At 37.4% G+C, this 23,658-nt stretch overlaps 1 protein-coding gene across 2 annotated transcripts in view; it reads right to left on the bottom strand.

Annotated features, from left to right (window-relative positions):
• The window catches only part of LOC117418185 (probable JmjC domain-containing histone demethylation protein 2C), a 101,725-nt gene that overhangs the window by 36,952 nt on the left and 41,115 nt on the right, over window positions 1–23,658 (bottom strand). The window lies entirely within an intron of this gene.

The raw sequence follows: 23,658 nt of genomic DNA, 5'->3' as shown, positions 1-23,658 counted from the left end.
ACCTTTTATACAGCAACAGCTGCCGTTTTATTTTTTAAAACATGCTGTTGACTTTCAACAATGTTGCTCAAGCAGAAACACACTTGAAATAAAGTAGCTAACAGTAAAAGGACACACAATAATATTAAAATGTCATTCATACTGTGTACCACTGTTTAGATGGAAATTTGTGCCATATCTTCCTGGTACTTAAAGTATTTCAGATCTGATTCTTCTCCCATGAAAATGGTTTAATATTAATAAAAATGAGCAATAAAAGTAATAGTTACTGTAGTATCAGTCTTAACAACAAAAGCATAAAAGTGCAAATGTATATCTAGGCCAGTCAGAATAGTACCGGTCATGTCATCCATTTTCCACTGCTCTCCGATATAACAAAATGAATAAGCCAATTTGAGCACATCAATAAAAACAGCAATCTAATCTATCGAAACACCATATCAAATAAATACAGCCTAAACTCTCCCAGAGGACAGTAGCAGTTCTGTTTTAGTAGTTTCACAGTCTTCAAAGGAATAGAGTCATATACAGTACAAACCTTTTTTATTTTTTTCCTCTTCCGAATCCTTCAGTATCCTAAAATATGAGAACAGCCCAAATAGCAGCAGCTCACAGGTCCTTTCCAAAGTCTTGCTGGTAATTTTCTGATTACCGAAGATACCGTAAATTACTCCTGCTCAGAGAAACGTCTTGTAATTATTATTGCCTTGAGAGGCAAATAGCTACAGTATGCACTGTAATTGGCCACATGTCAGACACTTTAAGTGCACAACAAAACAACAAATGGAGAGATCACAGAACATAGCAACTGAACTGCAGAATGCAGCCTTCTCCCTCTCCCTCTCCGCCCCTGTGCAGAGGCGGATTATTATTCACTCTTTGTCATCAGCAGTGTGGTGTTAACAACTGAGAAATCCTGCCACTGGAGCGCTACAGTCTGCCTAGATCTGGGTCACGATAACTTCTCAGGAGGCTAGTTACACAACCAATCAGATATTCCATACAGCGTTCAGCAACCAGCCAGCAGTTAATAAAAACCCAGCAGTGAGAGCGAGAGCCTTTTAGGTTGTATTTCTGAAAAGCTTAACATGCTTTGCAGTTACATCCAGCAATGCAGACACCCAAATGTGTCTGTGCTGGAGGCAGGCTGGAATCAGGAAAGGGGCGGTGCATTTAAACTGTAACTAATCCCCTGTCACAGGTGGCAATAGAGTCACTTCCAGCATGAGTCACACTGCTGATTACTCATTTGGCAGACCAAAACGGGTCGGTTATAAATTTAAAAAGTACAGACAAAAGACCAGACTAGTGTGGAGACTGACAAGTGAAATTTGCTGCCCAAACCACTTACTAAGCAGTAATCAATAAAACACACTTGCATATGCTGTAATGAAATACAAGGAATAAAAGTACAAAACAAATTAAAATCTGAAAATATTGAAAAGACTGTTATAACCATTACGCAGTTCTATGAATAATATAAACATTCCCACGATGCACGGACTCAAGCAACTAACGGCTGGAGTTCTTTCACATAAAAAGAATTGTGTATATTAGTACAAAACCTTATGAACAGATGAGAAACCATTGAACTTGTCGAGTTGTGCTCTGGTGTCGTTGTTGACCCTTATTGTACAGTAGCATAAGGAACACAAACCACAATACATTTAAAGCTAAAACTGTTAAGAAGGCTGGGATTCCCCCTATTGCATCTAGTGTTTGCAGATTTTTTCATTTGATAGCAGCAGCTCTGAGGACTGGGTGAGGACGCAGTTTCATTATTGTTTGTTTTTGTCATCCACAGTAAGTGATGCTGAACTGTTTCTGATTATTCACTGCTAATAGATGCCTATTGATCTGGAAAAGGTACTAACAGGAAATGAGAGTAATATCCCTCCCATTACACAGACATGGTAATGCAATCCTTTTAGAGGCGTTTTGCTGATTTATGAGGTAGGAAAAAGACCAAGGTCAGACAAAGTAGACAACATAATGAAATGTGAAATCTCCAACTACTATTACAGTAGATCAATAGTGGTTCATACAGTGTAGGAAAAAATATATGCTATACTACAGTGTAGTTACAGTATAGTTCTAAAAACAAAGAAATTGAGCAAACTGTATGTACGGTATGGATCATTACAGCTGAGAAGTGATGTTACATCGTCAAGACTGTACTGTATGAATACCTTGCATGTCAAGGCCTCTAAACTGTATGTAATCACCAAGAATTAATAAGGGAGGATGTGGGTGAAAATACAAGAAACAAAACCTGTTGTGTGGAAGAGGATTTGGTAATCTCTAGATGAATTTAAGATTAAAAAATAAATAAATAAATAAATAATTGAGTGCCAGTGAGTGTCAACTTCTCTTAGTCATCATTTAAGTTTACCTCTGACCACTTCAATAGGCTAATGTTTCCAGGGGCCCAGTCACCCATTTGAGAAAGCAATGCACTTCCTGGGTTAAGAAGAGTGGGAGGCATGATGGGGGGGTGCTGCGTGTCTTGTGATTTAATCACACTTTTGAGAGCATGACTGAACAAAAGCAGAAGCAATATAAAAATAAAGTAGTATAAATTCCCCAACTGCTAACTGCTTCCATGTGTCTTTTACCCAATTACAGTACCAACAGGTATTTCATGTATTTAAATTATTAGAATTTAGAATTGATATTCTCACTTTAAGCAGAGAGAGTTCAACAACTGCCGAGTTCTTACTTGATATGGCTGGAAACATAGTGTGCGGATGAGTGGATTCATTAAATAATTTAGCAGATGAATTAAAGGGCATTCCTGGCTTGTACTGTGTAGCACAAGGATACTGAATTCAAGGTTATGCAGTATGAAGCAGGTTTTCAAGTAAAGACAATTAGCATCTCACTAGAAGTTTTTTAAACAGATATTTAAAACTACAACCAAACGCACAAGAATGTGCTGAGCAATTTACCAAGATACATTTCCCCATTCTATCTCACTTTAACTGGTGAGAACTAGAACGGTCTAGTCCAGCTGGCAGCTGGTTATTAGATTACAAACTCTAAACACACTGTAAACGAGACATCTATGCTCGAGAGAAATATAAACCTTCATCTATAAAAATAGATAATTTTACAGTTGCGTACTAGTGTGGCACAACTCAGTTTATTTCTACCCTCACAAATGTGCATTTAACGGGGTCATGCAATCTGTGCCATAAACTTACACTACCAGTACTTCTTACAAACCTTGACCTTCAATTTTGGAAAGCTATAACAGGATGCATGTAATAATTGTTAACAGAGCCTATTCCAACAACAGCAGAGCAAAAGCTTGTTTACTGACTTAACACAGACAGTGCATTCTGCGTTGGGAAAAATTAAAATAAAAAAAACAATACAGTGGTCCATTGTTTTCTCTTAAATATTGAGGAGTGAAATATTGAACAGTGAATTTGAGAAAGGCTATTACACATTACAGTCCTGAAGGTACAATTTACTGTCAAAATGTGTAGTTCTATAGTATTAGTGCCATTCTATATTAGTGTAAAGTGTCATACAGTTTCTTCACGGTAGAACCTACAATAATTGGCACACATTTCAGCATGATAATCATATCTGCATTTATGCACACATTTTCAACTACAGGTACAACTACTAAAAACAATGACAGTAGACAAATATTTAACAATGTCTAAGATTTAAATACACTTTTCAACCATAAAAAGAAGCAAGGTGTGCATGCTCTGTATAGTCATAACTTGTCCCTCTGTTGCTTGACCCCAATCAATAAATAAAAAATAAAAAAATAACAGCACAAAAAGGAATCTGACATGTAGAGTCCAGGGTCTCTGGGACAGACAGTACGATCTAAAGTACAAGGAATCAGAGAATGTGCCTTCGGGTTTTATCGTGAGACTCATTAGAAGAATGGTAGTAGTAGAATATTAATATGAAAAATACAAAAATATAAAAATGTAATTAATAACTCGACTCTGGAGTACTTCAAAATGTAATCCGTTGATTCCAAGCATTTTGAACAACTACTGTACGACTGGATGTATCCTTCAGCATCTATTGGCTTAGCTTAATCTGCAAAAAAAAAAATTAAAAAATTGAACAGCAGCCTAAACTGAACACAATGTTATATTATATTATAAACGATTTGGCATGCTAAAATCACTCCAGTATGCCGTCACCAGATGAAACACTTCCAGTGCTGTATTTAATATGCCTAACATGCCAAAGCAAACACACATTTCCACAGTAAACAAAGCAATGATTTACCATGAGGACAGTGTTTGCTTTAAGGTTTTCCAAATCTCAAATAAAAACTACCAATCTCATTTGTTTATTTTGAGGATAGTTAGAACTGGCTGATGAGATAATCTCTGAATTTCACTATGCTCTGTGGGATAACCTAAAAGCAGACTTGATTTATATTATTTAAAAAAAAAAAAAAAAAAAACTTTCCTAACTGGATGCCTCGGTAAAACATGATTATTAAGGGTTGCATCTAATACAGTGATTGGTGTTTTTAAAACACAACAGCTGCTTATGATACAGTACATATTTTTACATTTAATATTCAGGTTCCCTTAATATGCTCTTAATATTCTACAGTCGAAACAAACGTTTGGATATAAAACAGCAGTCGACAGCTCTTCAGACCTCCCATGAAGGATTAAAAAAAAAACAATATGAAACTAAAGCAAAGATTTAATACAGCAAGCTAAGCACAGCAATCTAAACACTAAGGGGAGGTTTCACATGCCCCAATTAGCACTGATCTTGGACTACCACCTACTGTAAGGTAACATTAGATAGTCTGAGATTTGTGCTAATTGGATTCAGTGAAATCTAGGTGTTTAATTTAAAATTCGTAAAATAAACTAAGTCAAGGTATTGAAAAAAATAGAAAAAATGGTCTTCATAAGTGTTCATTGAAAACCAAAAAAATGTTAAAACAAATACCACATTCAAATCACAGTGATGACATTTTATTGACACAATGCAAATCACATGATCACACTTCAAAACACAAAGCCCTTCAGTTCACAACAGTACAGCCGTTGCATTGTTTATTTCCATGCTACTGTACTTGAGAATCTCCGAAACAACTTCCTTTGGGAAATATTTTTCAAAGCACAGCATTTCCGCTGTAGAACATGAAACTGCTATCTGCTCGGTGTGTGAAATATTTATTGCGTTTTAAAAGGCTGAAATATCTCTCAACTAAATTAGATAAAGGCAATTATTAGTACGAAAGATGTCAGAGAACTTGGAATACTGCAAGTCTGGTAAATGTTCTAGAAATATACTTTTAGATTATGATGCATCAGGGGACTTTGCATTAAAGTTAACGCTTTTTTAGTTTAATTCTTTCTATTTTATTTTCCTTTCACTGCAATATAGTGCGTGGCCCTTGGTTACCCTTGTTGCCCTTGGTTACCAGGGGCTCATGATAGCTCATATTCACTTAATCTTTATGGCAATTACTATGATCAAAGCAAGACCATGGTAGTCTATTAGAAACACTATTGATTTTCCAATTCAACCCCCCCCCCCCCCCCCCCCTTTAAACTCTGCTGTAAACACATTGTGCCTCAGATAATTTTATATTATCAATGACATGTTGTACCAAAAGAGCACTACAACAAATAGTATGACAGACAATAATAGTCATCTAGGTCATCCACTCAGAGTTCATTCGGTTTTAAAAAACCACAGCAGCCAACACCTGGTTGACGTGTGTTTTTTTTTTTTTTCTTTTTTTGGTTTTTTTAATGATCCCAAAGTGCAAAATATTTTAAAATGGGTCTATGAATTTAAAAGCAACAGGAAAGTCTTCAAAATGATTGTCTAGTTGTTTCTTATCCCACTTACCACGTATGATTGTGATGACATTTGCTAAGGATATCAGTTATTGAAAATAATTGATTTGTAAATGTTACATTGATTACCATATACAATATTCAATTACAGTGGTGCACAATGCATCAAGACACTTTAAATGATGGAACTTTTTTGAAAAGGAAATTAATGTACTGTGCTAATCTCACTTTAAAGAATTAGGCTAATCACACAGCAGTACATTATAACAATACTTTTATTAGTGGATGACTTTGGTGTTGTCATTCAACACACATTACATATATTATTTTATTTCTAGAGGATAATCTTCCTGATAGTATATTACAAGTCTGTTTGTTGGAGGCTGCTTTCCGCATAAAAGCTTTCAAATTAGGACAGAAGAGCAAGTCACATTATGTCTTTCAGAAACACCAGGCAAGCAGCCAATAATAAATTTGTAAAGCAAGAAGGGCAACCATCCATTAGTTATAATACAAGCTCTGCACCGAGCACCAGATTGCTTTCAAGTCACATGGTCTGTTGGATTAATTTGCCTATTGCTGTTTTTAAAGATGTAGGAAACCATTTCACACACCCAGCATAACAGAATAGAAAGCAATGGGACATTTGAACTTGACTTTGGCAATTATGGTGCTGTACACAGAGCAGTAGGTTGTAGAACATATTGCCTCTCAATATACTATATATCCTCTGTATTCACAGAATAATAGAGATGAAATGCAGTTTGCTATACCATTATTACTAATCTATTTATTTAAAATGGGCTGTAAATAAAAGCAAAAACAAAAAAAACACGAGATTAGACACGAGCAGATTCAAGTTTATTATGAACCACTCTACTGTGTATGAGACAATTATGTGTATGAAAAGGAAGCCACTGTACTGCTTCAAGTTGTCCTTGACCAGTTATCATATCAAGCTCTTCATACTGCATACAAACTGGATCCTGAAGCTCTAGCAGTGTAGACAGGTAGTCATTAAAACATTTCCAATAACTGTGGGCCCATTTTACTTTAGCATCTAGTATAAAACTGACTACAGACTGACACAGTACTGTATAGTAAAATCCCTGGAAAGAATAGATCCAGATTGAGATGCAGCAAACTAATGCAATTAAAATATATTGCCAAGAGTAATATTTAATTTCATAGGGCAGCATGAAACCTAATTTCAAAGTAATTTATATAAACTGTTCATAATATAAACTGTATCATCCATTAAACAAAAAAGCTGACTATATTCAAGATTCAGCTCTTACTTTCTAGAGTCTAGAGGACTATGTACTATTTGGCTAAGACCATTTCCCAAGAAATCAGCTACAACGTGGCTCGTGACACTGCATAATTATCAAGCCAAACCATATAAAACACCATTATGCATTAATTTGACCGATGCTGGCTACTTGTCCCCTTTGTTCATAATCCTTCTCACCTCTCCTCCAGCGTGCTTATTTTGGAAAGAATTTTCAAAGCCTCTTTTCATCAGAAGTGTCTCAGTCTCTTCACAGTGATGCGCTTGCACTGCAAGGCAGCAATGCATGCTGATAATCAGCCGTCACTGCTGTGACTCGAAACACCCCCAAATAACCTTTATAGGCTGTTCCAACAAAGCAGGCATACTACAGTATAATGCAATAGCTGCTGACTCAAGCAGAAGCAGCAGACACACAGTTTTCTCCAGTATGCAATATCCTTTCCATACCATTAAGTCTGATTCATCGTCAGCACACTGCCAAACTTGAAGTACCCTGTGCTGTCGCATAAATGAACTACTTATATTGGCAATGTCAGGACATAAAATTAGCCCTGAATTCTAATATCCATAAAGTTGTTTTTAAAGATAAAAGAAGAAAAACAAACAAAAATAGTTGGAAGAAATATACAAAATGTAGCAATCAAATGATACTGTATGACATTCAAATCAGATGAAAGGGATGTTGATCACTAATCAATTTTAGGAAGCGTGTCATGAAACTTATATTCAGAAATACTTGTGTTAATGATCCCTTAAGTGTGAAAAACCATTAATTTGGCACACTAAGTAAGCAAGCATTACAGTAACACAAGTGTTGTTGTTTTTTTTAATATGGCTATAAGGTACAGTAACACTGCCATGTTCTGGTGCATTTAACTGCATCAAAAAACTGCAGGACTGTAACCCAGCAGATTAGCACCATCTGCAGTTACCATAAAATATTTCAAACCCTGTTTAGGAGGAGGTTATTTTTGCTGCATACTCTCGCTGCAGTATGACGTTCATATTTTAAAAGGGGCTTTCCAGCACTTGCATAGAGCAGCCAGTGCTTTTACCAGCATCCAGCAACAACACCAGGAGTATGCAATTAAAAACAAACAAAACAAAAAAGTTATTGTCCAAGGGACAAAATGCTAGAAAAATCCTTCTTAAAAATCTACTTTCCCCCTCCCCGTTGCACAAAACACACACAAAAAAATAATATAACTTGTAGGATTTTGGTTTTATTTAACAGTGAACACAATCAATCAGTGATTAACAGGGGCAGATCTAGCCTAGTAGCTTGACTGGTTCACTAAATTTTTCAAGATACACAAAAGGTTCCCTGTGACCCCACCTCACCTCAACAAATTTATAACATACTGTACTTTAAGAAAATGTCCCTTTCAGTGCAGTTTGGAACACATTTGCTAGTAAATTTAAGTAACATACTAAGAGTACAACTACAATAAACAAAACTATCTTTCTCTATAAGCTGAATTCAACTCCTGATGTACAGGTGTTTTAGTTTGTTGCATCACTATAATCAACTATTACTGCTGCTTTGTGGAATTCTGATTTTTCTTGACACTCAGTTTTGTAACTACTGAAACCAAGATTTTTAAAGGACTTGCGTATAACCTGTCAAGTTTTTCTGCATTTTTTACTATTTTCTACCAAAGTATAATGGCAAAACTTGTTCTCCCTCAGACAAATCCTGTTGTCCCGGGTGTTGGGCGATATGAAGTGCACACCCCTGAACACTATACAAGTTATTTGTCAGTTAAAATGTAACATTATATATTTAAAGCATTCTAATGATAATAAATCTACCTCTGGTAAACTCACCACAAATATCCCGTTCCCCTCCAGTTAGTAAATCAAATATAAATTCCTCACTGGAAATCCGGGTACACCACAGAACATGGGCAGTATCAGAGATCTTCTAATCAAGCGAGTAAATGTACATGTAAGCAAAGCTGTTAACCAAAATTATCAGAAAAAAGGATCTACAGTGTTCATACACAGATTGTTATTAGACTCAGTGGACACTGATAGTATGCAGGAAACCCACAGCAGTTTCACTTCTCCACACCCACAAGAAAAAAACAATACAACCCCCACTGGTAACATATAGTTCCACAGGGTTAAAACATGCTGCAACAGATCATTGGCGAAAATGTACATTTTTCTACATCTGCTGGCCCCTAACAATAACCATCTATTTTTGAATAAAAGAAATGAAAATGCACTGCAGTGAGTGAGTAGTAAAATCTAACACAGCACTGGTAAATTGTGGACTGAATTTAAAGTCACAAGTAACCAAACTACTGTACAGTACCACTTACTGTACCCAACTGGGTGGACTGGTTTGCACTGACAACGGTCAAGTATGATTTATAGTTAAGGGCTTTACATAATCTCTGCACATAAGAAACTGCAGTGTCCTGTGTGGAAACACAACACAAAATATTAAATTAACATCCGAAGTAGCACTGAGCGAATGTTTGTCATGATGAGAATGAGATTCTCATAAATCGAAAAATTCTATTCGTTTCTTTTAAAAAAAGAGCCTGATCCCTGCACCACTATTTTACCCTCAAAATACATTTATAGATACATTCACACATATCAGTGTTATTGTAAATACAAATTCACAGCAAGGGTACACATCTGCATATTAAGATTTTAAATATAAGACCCCAAACATGTTTGTTATCTTTTTGTATCTAGACTGCAGAGTCTGTATCATCTGATCCGACACCGTCGAACTCCACGTCTTCATCAAAAGAACCTTCATCATTGATGATGCAAGCAATTGTCTGAATAATCAATGCACGGAGGAGTAACCAACACATTTTAAATCAAGCAAAATCTGATCCCACAAACACGACCAAAAAAATAAAAAATATAAAAAACACACCAGGGTAACACTGGGTGCAGTTTTTCCAGTGCAGATAAATGATTACTGCTGTATGATGTGTGCTTTCAACTGCTTAGCATGTTGTCCTTGCAATGTTTTGTAAGAATCAGAAACATGCATGTATTCGTTTGACTTCCTAAATTATGAATATTTTTTCCTGCTGCTTTCCTTTCCCCCGCAGCTCCCATCCTGCAAAGAGACCAGACTAGACTAGCCCAGGGGCTCCCCTTCAAACAGTCCCTGCCAGTAATTGCTCCCAATAAGTAGCCTGCTGTGTAGTTGGCAGTGAAGAATCGCCTGCACTCTCCACCCCCACAGCCAGACACAGACACACAACCCCTGCACCACAACCTTTCCTTTATGGTAGCCCCCTTCCCCCTAAGGCATCTGCGCATGGATAGATAGAATCCCTTCCTAACTAGAGGACAAGAAAAGAAAAACAGTCTATCAGTGCCAGTCAGTGCTCCAAGTAGCAACCATTCTGATCGCCATGGCAACAGTATTTTTGTACTGGAATGTTTGTTTATACAGATATTTTCAATTTCTCTTTGGCCTCACTTGATGTGTGTTGTGTGCGTGTGCGCGTGTGTGTGTGTGTGCGCGCGTAGGGTACAGTTTGACCTTTGAAGGTTCAGGACACATTACCGAAGGAAGGTTCGAACCTTCAATGGTACTCATTTGCATAAATTTGCTGGTGACGTCACCATAGCTACTTGTTTATATTTGATTGCAAATCCTATTATTTTACAGGTAATCCATATAAATTGAATAAAACAATTCACATGTAGTTTAAAAATATGTTATATAGAACAGTAATCATGTTTTTATAATTTAAATAAAAATAAAACTACACTTTGTTTATATACATGTAATTGATGCTGCTTGCGATATATACAGTAAGATTGCATTGCAGCAGCACCAACTGCAGCAGACTTAGGCAAAACAGTCACTGTTCCAAGCAGGTTATCAGTCACATTTTACTACTACTAATAATAATAACATGAACTTACGCTTGTCAAGTAACCCCAGAGAATGGTTATACCTCCATGATACAAGTCGCTTGCACAGTTTGCATTCAACTTTTTTTTGGTCGTCTGGGCATTTAACAAAAAAATCCCAAACAGCAGAGGGGTTTCGAGACATTTCTTTCAATAAAGCTTACGCTATGCAACACTTTGCTATCGAGATTGTTAATGAAGAAATTAAAGGTTTGCTTCTGGACACCACAAGCTGGAGGCGGGAGAGGGGAGGGGGGAGGGGGGAGGGACGGATGGTGCTCAGTTGTCGAAACTAATAATATCAGTGTTAGCATATATTTTGTATGTTTCAAACACATTCTACCATAGCACTTCTCTTGCACTGTCTTGTACACTAGGCACTACATTTTACAGTAGCAATGCAGCCACTAAACGTACCCACCCACTGCTTTGGATACTGTACCTGCTCTATACACGGCAGCGGCACCATGTAGAGCTGCTATAAGTACAACGATTTGGTAGCAGAAAAATAACTTTGTTTACGTAATATGCATTGTACAAATCAAAAGATCGAATTTTGCATGGGAGTGACATTTAATGTGTGACTTATAGTATTCACACACTGTCAGTTTTTGTTAACAGGAAGAAAAAAAGAAAGAAAAAAAAAAACCAGAGTGCATGAATGGCGTCTGAAACCTTCGAAGGTTTGAAACAATCTTCTAATCCCTGGCTAGCGAACAAACCTTTGAACGCACCCCTAAAATGTATTTATATTCATACATATATATGCATACATTAATATATATTAATATATATATATTAATATATATATATATATATTAATATATATATATATATATATATATATATATATATATATATATATATATTATACACACACACACACATACATACATACATACAGTACTGTGCAAAAGTTTTAGGCAGGTGTGAAAAAATGCTGTAAAGTAAGAATGCTTTCAAAAATAGACATGTTAATAGATTATATTTATCAATTAGCTAAATGCAAAGTGAGTGAATAGAAGAAAAATCTAAACCACCCTTTGCCTTCAAAACAACATCAATTCTTCTAGGTACACTTGCACAAAGTCAGGGATTTTGTAGGCATATAGTCAGGTGTATGATTAAACAATTATACCAAACAGGTGCTAACGATCATCAATTCAATATGTAGGTTGAAACACAATCATTAACTGAAACAGAAACAGCTGTGTAGGAGGAATAAAACTGGGTGAGGAACAGCCAAACTCAGCTAACAAGGTGAGGTTGCTGAAGACAGTTTACTGTCAAAAGTCATACACCATGGCAAGACTGAGCACAACAACAAGACACAAGGTAGTTATACTGCATCAGCAAGGTCTCTCCCAGGCAGAAATTTCAAGGCAGACAGGGGTTTCCAGATGTGCTGTCCAAGCGCTTTTGAAGAAGCACAAAGAAACGGGCAACGTTGAGGACCGTAGACGCAGTGGTCGGCCAAGGAAACTTACTGCAGCAGATGAAAGACGCATCATGCTTAGCTCCCTTCGCAATCGGAAGATGTCCAGCAGTGCCATCAGCTCAGAATTGGCAGAAAACAGTGGGACCCTGGTACACCCATCTACTGTCCGGAGAAGTCTGGTCAGAAGTGGCCTTCATGGAAGACTTGCGGCCAAAAAGCCATACCTCCGACGTGGAAACAAGGCCAAGCGACTCAACTATGCACGAAAACACAGGAACTGGGGTGCAGAAAAATGGCAGCAGGTGCTCTGGACTGATGAGTCAAAATGTGAAATATTTGGCTGTAGCAGAAGGCAGTTTGTTCGCCGAAGGGCTGGAGAGCGGTACACGAATGAGTGTCTGTAGGCAACAGTGAAGCATGGTGGAGGTTCCTTGCAAGTTTGGGGCTGCATTTCTGCAAATGGAGTTGGGGATTTGGTCAGAATTAATGGTCTCCTCAATGCTGAGAAGTACAGGCAGATACTTATCCATCATGCAATACCATCAGGGAGGCATCTGATTGGCCCCAAATGTATTCTGCAGCATGACAACGACCCCAAACATACAGCGAAAGTCATTAAGAACTATCTTCAGCGTAAAGAAGAACAAGGAGTCCTGGAAGTGATGGTATTGCCCCCACAGAGCCCTGATCTCAACAGCATCGAGTCTGTCTGGGACTACATGAAGCGAGAGAAGCAACTGAGGCTGCCTAAATCCACAGAAGAACTGTGGTTAGTTCTCCAAGATGTTTGGGCCAACCTACCTGCCGAGTTCCTTCAAAAACTGTGTGCAAGTGTACCTAGAAGAATTGATGCTGTTTTGAAGGCAAAGGGTGGTCACACCAAATATTGATTTGATGTAGATTTTTCTCCTGTTCACTCACTTTGTCTATTTTTGAAAGCATTCTTACTTTACAGCATTTTTCACGCCTGCCTAAAAGTTTTGCACAGTACTGTATATATATATATTCAACCTTTCGTTAATTAGAAATAAAAAAAATGAATGAACCAATAGTACAGCACTTCATCAGTCAGGGACATGACATAAATGATGTAAAGTTTGTAGTATTAGAACAGCTCAAATTAGACAATGCGACATATAGAAGAATAAAAGAAAGTAAATGGATAAATAGACTGAACACGATTATGCCAGCGGGACTCAACAGAAAAGAATGAACTAATTAACTTCAATAAATATATAACATTTAAATAAATAAACAAAATTCATTCAAAAGTTGTGCATGCTGATGCGCTGGGGAGGCCAAATCTAGACTGATCCTCAGAGCCAGCATTGCATGACATAATAAAAATATAAGTTTATGTAAAGTAGTGTTAATTGGAATTAGTTGTCATGCCGTCAAAAACCTATAAATACCTCCAATGTTTGGATTCAAACACAGGCTCCCTTGAGAAAGATATGTACAACATATCGAAACGTTGGGCAGCTGGCTCTTTGAGCTAAAATATATTATATATATATATATATATATATATATATATATATATATATATATATATATATATATATATATATATATATATATATATACACACACACACACACACACACACACACACAGTGCCTTGCAAAAGTATTCAGACCCCTGACCAATTCTCTCATATTACTGAATTACAAATGGTACATTGAAATTTCGTTCTGTTTGATATTTTATTTTAAAACACTGAAACTCAAAATCAATTATTGTAAGGTGACATTGGTTTTATGTTGGAAATAACAGCTTTAAGTCTTTTGGGGTAAGTATGTACCAGCTTTGCACACAGTGTCGGAGTAACTTTGGCCCATTCTTCTTGGCAGATTTGCTCCAGGTTGTTCAGGTTGGTTGGAAGACGCTAGTGGACCGCAATTTTCAAATAGTGCCACAGATTCTCAATGGGATTGAGATAAGGACTTTGACTGGGCCACTGTAGGACATTCACCTTTTTGTTCTTGAGCCACTCCAATGTTGCTTTGGCCTTGTGCTTGGGATCGCTGTCCTGCTGAAAGGTGAATTTCCTCCCAAGCTTCAGTTTTTTAGCGGACTGAAGCAGGTTCTCTTGCAGTATTTCCCTGTATTTTGCTCCATCCATTCTTCCTTCAATTTTAACAAGATGCCCACTCCCTGCTGATGAGAAGCATCCCCACAGCATGATGCTGCCACCACCATACTTCACTGTAGGGATGGTGTGTCTTGAGGCATGGGCAGTGTTAGGTTTACGCCACACATAGTGCTTTGAGTTTTGGCCAAAAAGCTCTATCTTGGTTTCATCTGACCACAAAACCTTTTCCCACATCGCAGCTGGGTCACTCTCTTGCTTTCTGGCAAACTCCAGACGTAATTTCAGATGGTACTTTTTGAGTAACGGCTTCTTTCTTGCCGCCCTCCCATACAGGCCAGTGTTATGCAGAGCTCTTGATATGGTTGACTGGTGCACCATTACTCCACTTCCAGCCACTGAACTCTGTAGCTCCTTCAAAGTGATTGTTGGCCTCTCTGTGGCTTCTCTCACAAGTCTCCTTCTTGTTTGAGCGCTGAGTTTTGAGGGACGGCCTTTTCTTGGCAGTGCCTGGGTGGTGTGATGCAGCTTCCACTTCCTGATTATTGATCCAACTGTGCTCACTGGGGTATCCAAACACTTGAATATTGTTTTGTACCCTTTATCTATGCATTTGTATTACTTTATCTCTAACTTCTGTAGAATGCTCTTTGGTCTCCATTTTCCTTCAGATTCACAGCCTGACCAATGATCCTTCAACAGTGGGGTTTTTATCCAGAAAATGTGACAGCAACTTTTATGGTTCACAGGTGGAGGCCAATGGTAAGGTAATTGTGTCATCGTTAGGGCAATTTCTTTCATTGGTGTAAACTGGGAGCTTCCACAGCACAGTGGAATACTTTATTAATTGATTTTGAGTTTCAGTGTTTTAAAATACAATATCAAACAGAACGAAATTTCAATGTACCATTTGTAATTCAGTAATATGAGAGAATTGGAATTGGTCAGGGGTCAATACTTTTGCAAGGCACTGTATATACATGCATGCATATATATATATATATATATATATATATATATATATATATATATACACACACACATTATATATATATATATATATATATATATATATATATATATATATATATATATATATATACACACACACATTATATATATATATATATATATATATATATATATATATATATATATATATATATATATATATATACACACAAAATTATTGGCAACCTTGATAAAGATGAGCAAAAAAGGCTGTATAAAATAAAACACAGGTAATGAGCTACAGTGCCGTGAAAAAGTATTCTGCATTTTTGCACATTTTTCACATTGTATTTGGTCAGATTTTTTGTGGGTTGTAGTAGTATATAGAGGGAGTCCGAGAGAAAAAATGACACCAAAAGTTTGGTGCTTCTTTCATTTGTTTGGTGTGAAAGGTAATCAAACATGCAATCTTCAGGTGTGAAAAAGTTATTGCCCCCCCCTAGTTAACTCAACCCAATTACAGAGATAATTAGGATCAGCTGTTTGAGTACTTTGGTTAACAACCAGGCCTGATTTGGGCCAGCCCTGCCCAGTATAAATATGACTAACTTTCGCCCTTACCATCAGAGTGAAGTTGTCGGCACACAGGTTCTAGAGGCACATCATGCCACGAACAAAAGAAACTCCTGAAGACCTCCGGAATAAAGTTGTTGATGCCCATCAGTCTGGAAAGGGTTACAAAGCCATTTCTAAGGCTCTGGGGCTCCACCGAACCACAGTCAGAGCCATATTGTCCAAATGGAGAAAGTAGTGAATCTTCCCAGGAGTGACCGTCCTGCCAAAATCTCTCCAAGAGCAAGGCGTAAAATTGACCAGGAAGTCACAAACAACCCTAGAACAACATCCAGGGATCTGCAGGCCTCTCTCGCCTCGGCTAAGGTCAGTGTTCATGACTCCACCATCAGATAGACACTAGGCAAAAATGGGATTCATGACAGAGTAGCAAGGCGGAAACCACTGCTCACTAAGAAGAATATGAATGCTCGTCTCAAGTTTACCAAAAAGTACCTGGATGATCATCAAGAGTTCTGGAACAATGTTCTATGGACAGATGAGTCAAAAGTGGAACTTTTTGGCCGACATGGGCACCGTTATGTCTGGCGAAAACCAAACACTGCATTCCACAGTAAGAACCTCATACCAACAGTCAAGCATGGTGGTGGTAGTGTCATGGTTTGGGGATGCTTTGCTGCATCAGGACCTTGATGCCTTGCCATCACTGAAGGAACCATGAATTCTGCTCTGTATCGAGAATTCTACAGGAGAATGTCAGGCCATCCATCCGTAAGCTGAAGCTGAAGGGCAGCTGGGTCATGCAGCAAGACAGTGATCCAAAACACACAAGCAAGTCTGGTTGAAGAACAAGATATTTAAAGTTTTGGAATGGCCTAGTCAAAGTCCAGACCTAAGCCCCATTGAGATGTTGTGGCAGGACCTGAAACGAGCAGGTCATGCACGAAAACCCACAAATGTCACTTAGTTGAAGCAGTTCTGCATGGAGGAGTGGGCCAAAATTCCTCCATGGCGTTGTGAGAGACTAATCAATAACTACAGGAAGCGTTTGGTTGCAGTTATTGCTGCTAAAGGTGGCGTAACCAGTTATTGAGTCTAAGAGGGCATTGGGTGTTGCATAACTTTCTTTAATAAATAAATTAAATATGTATCAAATTTGTGTGTTATTTGTTCACTCAGGGTCCCCTTTATTTAATATTAGGTTTTGGTTGAAGATTTGATAACATTCAGTGTCAAAATTATGCAAAAATGCAGAAAATCAGACAGGGGGCAAATACTTTTTCACAGCACTGTATATTTTATGCTCAAATATATGGTAAAACCATATTCTTTTATTCTAATACAATTGCTCAGAGAAAAAGTTTTTTATTAACAAGTAATAAAAAAAATCTCAAAAAGAGAGGTATCAGAATTATTGCCACCCCTAAAGATTCTTATAAATAAAATCAAACAAAATTAAATCTGCTTTAACATTATACTTCTTTAAGTTCATCTCAGTCTTAAGGAACTGTATTGTGGCCTTCCATGGCTTCCTGTTTCACTGGGGTATAAAAATGAGATAACACACATATGAAATCCATTTGTCATCCATCACCATGGGGAAAGATAGAGAAAATAGAGCTCTTTGGCCATGCACACCAGCGGTGGGTTTGGCGTCAAAAGAAGATTGCGTGTGCAAAAAAGAACCTCATACTTACTGTAAAATATGGTGGTGGATCTTTGATGTTATGGGGCCATTTTGCTTCCACTGATCCTGGGGCCCTTGTTAAGGTCAACGGCATCATGAACTCTACCCAGTACCTGGACATTTTAGCCAAAAACCTTGTTGCCTCTGCCAGGAGGCTGGAACTTGGCCGCAAGTGGATCTTCCAGCAAGACAATGACCCCAAGCACACATCAAAATCAACAAAGAAATAGTTAACTGACCACAAAATCAACATTTTTCAATGGCCATCTCAGTCTCCAGACTTGAACCCCATTGAAAACCCTTGGTTTCAATTGAAGAGGGCAGTCCATAAGCGCAGACCGAATGATATCAAGGATCTTGAAAGATTCTGTATGGAGGAATGGTCTAAGATCCCTCCCAATCTCATTAAATATTATAGAAAAAGACTCAGTGCCGTTATCCTTGCAAGGGGAGGGTGCACAAAGTACTGAAAACAAGGGTGCCAATAATTGTGACACTTCATTTTTTTTTGGAAATAAATTTATAATTTGAGAAAGGTGTAATTTTGGTTGATTCCATTGAATCATTAATAAAGTCAAATATATTCCACATGTTGGAAAATTACAATATAGCTCAGTACTGGTATTATTTATTTTATACAGTCTCTTTTACTCATCTTTATCCAGGGTGCCAATAATTTTGGAGGTGACTGTATATACATACAATCTATACAAAAATCACTACAAAACATTTTCTGGAATTTGGGCACTGTTTAACCGAGGCATTTCAGAATGACGTGCTTGCCTTTTTTCTGTCCCATGAGATTCTGGCTTGCTCTAAAGCAGCACAACATGTCCCACATGGCTTTACGTAGAGATCACTATGCGTGCGTGCGCATGATCTGGTTTGGATAGATATATATATATGTATATGTATGTTAATATCACATATCACACAGAGCTCTTTTTCATTTGCCATTTTTGGAAACTTTCATGCAAATTCTGGTGAGACGGTAAATAAGTGCAAGATACTTTTGTCATTTGTAGCGAATACAAACATCTGATTTTTGTATCCGAATACATGTAAAAAAATATTAATTTGAATGTTCGGATATTTGTCCCAGCACTAATAAAAGTATAGTTTTATCTATTCAGAACCAACTGAATTCTGTTCACATTCAGTGCAATTTTATATATATATACAGACGTGCTCAAATTTGTTGGTACCCTTACAGCTCATTGAAATAATGCTTCATTCCTCCTGAAAAGTGATGAAATTAAAAGCTATTTTATCATGTATACTTGCATGCCTTTGGTATGTCATAGAATAAAGCAAAGAAGCTGTGAAAAGAGATGAATTATTGCTTATTCTACAAAGATATTCTAAAATGGCCTGGACACATTTGTTGGTACCCCTTAGAAAAGATAATAAATAATTGGATTATAGTGATATTTCAAACTAATTAGTTTTTTTAATTAGTATCACACATGTCTCCAATCTTGTAATCAGGCATTCAGCCTATTTAAATGGAGAAAAGTCGTCACTGTGCTGTTTGGTATCATTGTGTGCACCACACTGAACATGGACCACAGAAAGCAAAGGAGAGAGTTGTCTTAGGAGATCAGAAAGAAAATAATAGACAAGCATGGTAAAGGTAAAGGCTACAAGACCATCTCCAAGCAGCTTGATGTTCCTGTGACAACAGTTGCAAATATTATTAAGAAGTTTAAGGTCCATGGAACTGTAGCCAACCTCCCTGGGCGTGGCCGCAAGAGGAAAATCGACCCCAGATTGAACAGAAGGATAGTGCGAATGGTAGAAAAAGAACCAAGGATAACTGCCAAAGAGATACAAGCTGAACTCCAAGGTGAAGGTAAGTCAGTTTCTGATCGCAACATCCGTCGCTTTTTGAGTGAAAGTGGGCTCCATGGAAGAAGACCCAGGAGGACTCCACTTTTGAAAGAAAAACATAAAAAAGCCAGACTGGAATTTGCTAAAATGCATATTGACAAGCCACAATCCTTCTGGGAGAATGTCCTTTGGACAGATGAGTCAAAACTGGAGCTTTTTGGCAAGTCACATCAGCTCTATGTTCACAGACGAAAAAATGAAGCTTTCAAAGAAAAGAACACCATACCTACAGTGAAACATGGAGGAGGCTCGGTTATGTTTTGGGGCTGCTTTGCTGCGCCTGGCACAGGGTGCCTTGAATTTGTGCAGGGCACAATGAAATCTCAAGACTATCAAGGCATTCTGGAGCGAAACGTACTGTCCAGTGTCAGAAAGCTCTGTCTCAGTCGCAGATCATGGGTCCTCCAACAGGATAATGACCCAAAACACACAGCTAAAAGCACCCAAGAATGGATAAGAACAAAACATTGGACTATTCTGAAGTGGCCTTCTATGAGTCCTGATCTGAATCCTATCGAACATCTATGGAAAGAGCTGAAACTTGCAGTCTGGAGAAGGCACCCATCAAACCTGAGACAGCTGGAGCAGTTTGCTCAGGAAGAGTGGGCCAAACTACCTGTTAACAGGTGCAGAAGTTTCATTGAGAGCTACAGAAAACATTTGATTGCAGTGATTGCCTCTAAAGGTTGTGCAACAAAATATTAGGTTAGCGGTCCCATCATTTTTGTCCATGCCATTTTCATTTGTTTTATTATTTACAATATTATGTTGAATAAAAAATCAAAAGCAAAGTCTGATTTCTATTAAATATAGAATAAACAATGGTGGATGCCAATTACTTTTGTCACTTTCAAATTATTTCAAAGAAAACTGTGCATTCTTCGTTTTTTGGGGTACCAACAAATTTGAGCACGTCTGTGTATAATTATATATATATATATATATATATATATATATATATAGATTTTTTCTTCATAAGAAAACTATAGCATATAAAATATAGCATCGGGATCAATGAAAGAAGGTCTAAACATTTGGTTATGTTGTGTTATATTTAAATTATCTCTCATTGCTGTCAAATACGGGGGGGGGGGGGGGAATCAATCATGCATGCCATTTCAAGAAAGTTTTAATATTACTTTAAAACTGGGATGACTGCTAATGTAAGTTCAGTTTTTAAGAAAGACCCATTCATGTAGCTATATCAAACAATAACCAACTTACACAACAATTGTAAAGGGCTTTGCCCACTGGATCCGTTCCATTATGCATTTAACATGTGTAATTGTGATGCGTCAATTAATTTAACAAGCATCCACATTCCCCATTGCACCTTACACACCGAGTCCATAATTGGACGCACAATGGTGATGTGTCAGTTTTGCGTCAATCAAAAGTTTACAAAATCAGCATTCTTCAGTTCTCAATGTATAACAATTGTATATATTTTTATGTAAACCAACACCAGTCCAATTCGCTCTGTACAGATCAGTAATCACGGCCCCTAGCACTGTCCCCAACGCATTCATTACCAAACACACAAAGAGGTACACCCATACTGGAGGTGGGCGTGGACATTCAATTAGCTGGTGCTGCTGGGGAGTGCTTTGGGCAACTGATGGACAGTTTTCTCAAAGTACTGTACATGGAACAAGGGGTTTAAAAAGCACAGTATTAAGGGACAGCTTTCCTAAAGCATTACAAACAGAACAGAAATATGTGTGTTCATTTATCAAGAAATAAAATATTGATAGAGATTAGTGGAGCCCAGTGATAAAGGCGAATAAAAAGCAGTGGAATACCACAGAGAGAGGACACTGGAAGTCAAACAAACACCATATTTACAGCCCCAGCGTGTTTTGGATGCGTACCAAGTGTATGAGAGAAGCAATACTGAAGGTCAGTCGAAGGACCTTGTTTAAGCAAAAAGAATTAAATCCAAAAACAACCCTGGAAATAGTGAATCACCTTGGCAGGAATCTGAAATGAACTGAGATGGCCATCAAAAATGCACTGCTAGACTAGAGCCAAAAGGGTTGAGTTTGTAAAAAATATTACTATCCCTCCAGGAAAATTGGTATTAATATTACTTAGCATAAGCGGTTAATATCTGGGGATATAAGGGAGTGTCTGTCTGTTCATCCACCAATCTGTATGGGGCACTTGCATTTTTGCATAAATCTGGATCAAACTGTCATGAAACTTGGCAATTATTATTCTATACTATTGATATACAATAAGCCTAGATTATGAGCCATCAACTGTTCGCTCAAATTTTGAATTTCCAGCGGTGGTGGGGGGTGTACTGTATGGTACTGACATACTTAGTGCTGTAACTTCTTCCAAAAACTGAGTTAAATTGTTTCATTTTTCTTTTTTGTAAGATACATGCAGTCTTGATGGAAAACAAACCATAAATATTAGTATATCCTGTGACTGGATCTCACTGCTGACCTATGTTATAAAAGACTATATGGAGTATAAATTCTAACTCAAATGAATATGCACTACAAAAGAACGCATTCATAAAAACAGCAGAGAGTGATGATTCCAATTGTTCAATGCACTAAGCGATTAGGCTCCATTTGTCTTAGCTTGTCAATACGATCCCAATGAAGTCTGTGTTAGCTGTGCTAAACAATAAATTAACTTTCAGTAGGTTCCTACAGTACATCTTGTATTATTACCTGGTTTACACACAATTGAAAATTGTATTAGTTCAGCAGCAATATAGCTGACTGGATTTATTAGCTGCCTCCCTCGTGATGTACTGCATTCTACATCCTGAAACTCCCCATCATCACTTTTATATAATATGAAATTCAACAAAGCCTCTATCCTTTGAATCTAAAAGTACTATACCAAGTTCAAGCAGCATCAAGAAGGAAAAAGAGCTAGAAAAACAATAGACTGCAGGTTTGTGCAGGGATGCAATAAAATGTTTTTTGAAAAGCTTTGTAGGAAGCCGTCACAGGATTAAATTGTACATGGGCTTTACACATTACTGTACATGAATCCAGTCCTTCTGGAGGGCTGAATAATCAATTACAACCTATTATAAGCCTGGCTGGTTACCAATAGAGATGTGTACTGAATAATCAATTCTTCAGTAGTAATAACCTCTCAAATAAAAGTTCATGCATAATAGGTCTAATTAGAGTCAAATTAACCTAGTAATAACAGGTTATATTTACACTAAAACAACAATAAAAACTTTACAGATTAAGTAGCATAATTTATTTTAATCATTTGTAGCCTAAATTTCTTCAGTTCACAATTAAATGTCCAGTTGGTAATATGTTCAGAACTAGAATACAGTGTTACTGTGGAATCACAAAGCCCTTACGTAACATAATAAAGTCCTATATTCCAGGTCGTTCGGAAGAGGTTCATCTCATTCTTCACAATCGTTTAATACCTTGATTCCCCAAATCACTGCACAAAAAGCAAGAGTAAAACACAACAACTTGGAAAGGGCTACAAAAATAACCTGGGGCTTAATTTCTCTACGCATGGCAGATTGTATTGTGCTGTAGTACTGTTACTTTTCACACCAACGTGCTTGTCCATCAGAGTAAACAACGAGATGCCCAAACAACAGCACCAAGAAAGAAGGCGAGAGGGCCAGCTGAATACGCTTCCATACCGATCGAAGTAAAGACATACTGTAGCCAGGAATGGTCACAAGGGGCACGTCTATTCAATCATCCCCTCTCCCAGCAATGGGCCATATATAGGGAACTAATAAAATATTAAGTGCTACAGTAAGTGCTTTTTTTAATATAAAAAAAGCATTAACCAAACACAAAACATATACAGTATGGTTTAAAGTTGCAGTGTCCAACAATTGTGTTAAATTTTACACCAAAGTAAAATATTTTATTATTGCCCACTGTCTTGCACTTCAACCTGTGGGACAACAGTTTCCCACCAGAAAGTAAGCCTCTGCTCCACTCAATATTGTACTGGATGTGCAAAATCATATTGTACATTACATCTATCTGTGGTCATGTTCAAACATTG

Source organism: Acipenser ruthenus, chromosome 13 (genome assembly GCF_902713425.1).
Source record: "Acipenser ruthenus chromosome 13, fAciRut3.2 maternal haplotype, whole genome shotgun sequence".
In the NCBI taxonomy this organism is placed as follows: domain Eukaryota; kingdom Metazoa; phylum Chordata; class Actinopteri; order Acipenseriformes; family Acipenseridae; genus Acipenser; species Acipenser ruthenus.
The sequence above is the reverse complement of the archived record's forward strand: the minus strand, read 5'-3'. Positions and strand labels throughout refer to the sequence as shown.